Source organism: Oratosquilla oratoria, chromosome 9 (genome assembly GCF_046742065.1).
Source record: "Oratosquilla oratoria isolate Oo_2021 chromosome 9, ASM4674206v1, whole genome shotgun sequence".
In the NCBI taxonomy this organism is placed as follows: domain Eukaryota; kingdom Metazoa; phylum Arthropoda; class Malacostraca; order Stomatopoda; family Squillidae; genus Oratosquilla; species Oratosquilla oratoria.
Window position 1 is genome coordinate 72,269,697 of NC_134785.1, and position 5,612 is coordinate 72,275,308.

Here is a 5,612-nt window from a genome sequence, read left to right on the forward strand (position 1 = left end):
TTGTTAACATATTTCTGTACTTTTGTTTTCTTACTTCATGCTTTTCCAGATTCCTGTTAAACATAATTTCTCAGCTTTGTGAAGTCCCTCGATTTCAGTACATTTTCCACAACTCCGACTTATGTGATGGAAACCTTACGGATCCTAGCTCTTCTGGGGACATTCTTTATTTGTCTGCTTTCATTTACGTTGCTTGGGTTATACCTTTAACCTACGGTGGTGAATGACCACACCTTATGTAAGTAGTTTTATTATTATTATTATTATTATTATTATTATTATTATTATTATTATTATTATTATTATTATCATTATTATTATCATTATTATTATTACTATTATTATTATTATTATTATTATTATTATTATTATTATTATTATTATTATTATTATTATTATTATTATTATTATTATTATCATTATTATTATTATTATTATTATTATTATTATTATTATTATTATTATTATTATTATTATTATTATTATTATTATTATTATTATTATTATTATCATATATATTAATACGATAGCGTGTGTGTTCGCGTGTGTGTTATTTATTTTGTGTGTCACGCAAAACTGAATGATTGAAATAAGGCATGTTTGTTCCGTAGACTTTATTATTATTATTATTATTATTATTATTATTATTATTATTATTATTATTATTATTATTATTATTATTATTATTATTATTATTATTATTATTATTATTATTATTATCTATATAATAATACGATAGCGTGTGTGTCATTTATTTTGTGTGTCACGCTTACATCAAAAGCAACGACCTTTCATGGTGTCAAAGTTCTCGTAGCTTCCAAAGTTCTCGAAGCTGCCGAAGTTCTCGAAGGTGCCGAAGTTCTCGAAGGTGCCGAAGTTCTCGAAGGTGTCGAGGTTCTCGAAGTTCTCGAAAGTGCCGAAATTGTCGAAGGTGCCGAAGTTCTCGAAGGTGCCGAAGTTCTCGAAGGTGCCGAAGTTCTCGAAGGTGCCGAAGTTCTCGAAGGTGCCGAAGTTCTCGAAGGTGCCGAAGTTCTCGAAGGTGCCGAAGTTCTCGAAGGCGCTGAAGTTCTCGAAGTCGCCGAAGTTCTCGAAGTCGCCGAAGTTGTCGAAGGTGCCGAAGTTGTCGAAGGTGCCGAAGTTCTCGAAGGTGCCGAAGTTCTCGAAGGTGCCGAAGTTCTCGAAGGTGCCGAAGCTCTCGAAGGTGCCGAAGTTCTCGAAGGTGCCGAAGCTCTCGAAGGTGCCGAAGTTCTCGAAAGTGCCGAAGTTCTCGAAAGTGCCGAAGTTCTTGAAGGTCTGGAAGGTCTCGAAGTTCTGGAAGGTCTCGAACTTCTGGAAGGTCTCGAAGATCAAATGAAAATGAAGAAAGAAAATATGGACAGCTCTATATAATTGAAACAAATGAAGCATTAAATCTGAGGTCAAATGCTAATCAAAATTCTAATTGCTTATATTCAGTTTTCGAAAAAATATCTCAAGCAATGGTCGATAATAATCTTTATGTAGGGGCATATAAAAATATGAGAACTGTCGAACTTGAAGAGCTACATTACAAAATATCCCTCCCAGAAAAATAACCATGCAATTTATTGCCGGCCCTGATGCGAGGAGATATAATAATCCAACAAATGATGAAATTGCAGCAATATTTGTCGGTGATGATGAAGCACCTCCTGTCCAGCGTGACATTATAGTGTACCCTGAAGGACAACAGAGGGAGAGGATATCCTACCTCTCTTGCCATCTTGATGCAATGATTTACCCTCTTCTCTTTCGTGTAATTTACACGGGTTCCGCTAGTTATTATTATTATTATTATTATTATTATTATTGTTATTATTATTGTTATTATTATTATTATTATTATTATTATTATTATTATTATTATTATTATTATTATTATTATTATTATCATTATTATTACTATTATTATTATTATTACTATCATTATCATTATAATTATCATTATTATTGTTATCATTATTATTATCATTATTATTATTATTATTATTATTATTATTATTATTATTATTATTATTATTATTATTATTATTATTATTATTATTATTATTATTATTATTATTATTATTATTATTATTATTTTATTATTATTATTATTATCATTATCATTATTATCATTATTATTATTATTATTATTACTATTATTATTATTATTATTATTATTGTTATTATTGTTATCATTATTATTATCATTATTATTATTATTATTATCATTATTATTATTATTATTATTATTATTATTATAATTATCATTATCATTATGATTATTGTTATCATTATGATTATTATCATAATTATTATCATTATTATTATTATTATTATCATTATTATTATCATTATTATTATTATTATTATTATTATTATTATTATTATTATTATTATTATCATTATTATTATTATTATTATTATTATTATTATTATTATTATTATTATTATCATTATTATTATTATTATTATTATTATTATTATTATTATTATTATTATCATTATTATTATTATTATTATTATTATTATTATTGTTATTATTATGATTATTATTATTATTATTACTAATCATTTATTACTATATATTATTATTATTATTACTAATCATTTATTACTATCTATTATTATTATTATTATTAATTATAAATGATATTATTATTATCATTTGTAAATGAAGATTATTCATCTACAGACACATATGTATACAATTGTATTTTCCCCTATATTTCCCTATTTTTCGCCTAATACAGGAGGAGGAATAACAGTTTATAGTAGAGAAACTACATTTTCATTTCTCAGCAATCCATTCCAAAACTGCTAATGGGTTACAAAAATCAGTTACAAAAGTTATACATTCATTATACAATACTCTACTTTGTAATGTTTATATAATGCCGCCTCCCTGTAATGTAAAACTCCTGTAAGCCATAGACGTTTAGATTACATTTCTTCACAAGCATTCCATTTATGTTGTGTTTATATAAAACAAAATATAACAAACTAGAAATTGGAACGGCTTTACAATGGAAAACAAATCCTGTCGACAAGAACGTCGTAAGGAGAGTACAATTAATATTTTAATTACTGCCGCTTAAGAAATATCAATACTTTAGCTCAAAGATCATGGACCCAAAAACATGTGTTGGAATTTCTCATTCGATATAAGCACAGGCAAACACATTTTCTTCATCATTTCTGCAGCAAATTTGTCCTTGTTGACATCGACGGCGTTCGCATCTTGCTAGTGGGCAGGGAGGGATGAGGCAAGGATAAACAACGAAGGTGAGGTCCGGTTTACAGCGGGGGTCCACCTCTGATGAAAAATAATTATAATAGCAATAAAATAAAATAAGATAAATCTAAATGGGGGGCATGAGACCAAACTATATTCATAATTACATTTATGCCATCAAATTCATAATTTCATTTCCTATTTATTTGTATATTACAAAAAGACGAGGTACAGCTTATGTGTACGGGTGTGTGTATACATGTACTTGTGTTGTATGTGTGTGTGCGTACATGTGGTTGTGTGTGCGCGCGCCAATTCACCATTATTTTGGACCACGTGCTGAGCTCGTGATCGACAATCATTACCCTCTCGTATGAGAGCTTCACAACTTAAGTGACTTTCCACACCATTTACACACAAATGATTTTAAAGGATTACAAAGTCGGAGCATGCCGACAGGAGACCTTTTGGTCCATATATAGGTCGGATGCGAAAAAATCATAACAATGATAAATACGTAAATGAATAAATAAAAACTATAATAACGTAAATAACAAATAAAATACATACATAAATGCATATGTATAGTTAAATAATAAACAAACAGGTAAATAGTAAATAATAATAAATTGCTATATAACTAATAATGAGAATCAAGCAAATAATAATAAACAAACGGACAAATGATAACAAAACAAATAAACAAATAATATGAAATAAATGGAAGTCATTACAGCATCTTGCTTAGGTGTTTATCTAAATGATTCTTAAAGCTTCGAACTGAACTACATTGCACTACCTGTGCAGGAAGTTTATTCCATTCATTAACTACACGGTTGGCGAAGTTGTCTCTACTCACTTCCAAATTAAATCTATTTCCTGACAGTTTGAGATCATTGTTTCTTGTCTGATTCTCATTCAGTGTGAAAATGTTGTCACTTCTGATGTCAATTCCATTTAAAATCTTAAAGACCTGTATCAAGTCACCTCTGAGTTTACAGATTCATATGCTTTCGTCGATTTTCGTATGATTTATTTTTTATATATGGAATCAGTTTTGTGGCTCGCCGTTGTACTTTTTCCAATCGGTCAATGTCTTTAATGAGTTTCGGTGACCATACGGAAACAGCATATTCCAAATGTGGACGAACTAACGATTTATATAGCTTGTTAATGAGAGATGGACTTTTGAAGTCAAAAGATCGCACAATCAGTCCTAGAAATCTTATTTGAGATCGTTACTGATAATTACGCCGAGATCCTTTTCACTATCCACTTTTGTTAACGAATTTCCAAATAACTTGTAATCGTACTTACTGTTATTTTTATCATTAAGCATTACCTTGCATTAACTTGTGCTAAATTTCATTAGCCACTTTTCAGACCATTGCTGTAATTCATCTAAATCTTCTTGAATATCTAATTGGTTTAAATGATCATTTGTCATTGCGCACACTTTTGTATCATCAGCAAATTTGGAAACAGTAGATTTTAGTCCATGTTTTATATCATTTATTTATATTATGAATAGAAGTGGCCCGAGAACGGGATCCTGAGGAACTCCACTTGTAATATTTTTCCATCTAGAAGTTTTTTCCATTTAAAACAACTGTTTTCGATCATTCGACCAAATACTAGTCCAACTTAATAGGCTACCACTTATTCCGTGTGAAGGTAATTTAGTAAGTAGTCTCTCGTGGGGAAGGTATCAAAAGCTTTTGCAAAGTCTAGATATATTAAATCTATATTGTTTCTTTTGTCATAATTCGAGATAGCTGTGTTGTAGAATTCGAGTAAGTTAGTCACGCAAGAACGTTTCCAAGAGGAGGCTGGGTGCCTTCCTTAAAAGGAATTGAAGACACCCCCAGCACCATCCAAAAGTCAGATGTGGTCTCACAACAGCAAGCTGATACGTCGTGCACCATGTCACTGGAGGCAACACGGCCAGGGAGGAAACAGTGCCAGTTCCTGTGGCAGAGGCAAAGTCTCCGAGGACACACACACACTAACACACACATACTTACTGGGACAGCAATAGTATCCACTCTCGTCACTGCAGTACTCCCTGCAGAGGCAAGGAGAATCAGGGAGAACGCTGGTGGCAGCTACAGCGGACAGGGCCAACGCCACGAGTAAAAGACGAAACATTGCGCCTGAAATGCGAAACAAATTGAATGCTCCTCTCCCTTGTCACCGATGTCAGGACTGCTTCTGCGAAAAAATCCAAATATCACGTAAACAATCAGAATAGTTATTATTTTGTGAGAATTACCATGAGAACTTAAACCGTTAATGTTACTGGCTTTTTCTTGTGCGACTTGGGACTTGCAAGGTAAGACCACCCGGGATCGGTTTTTGTGGGAGGGGAAGGTCTTTA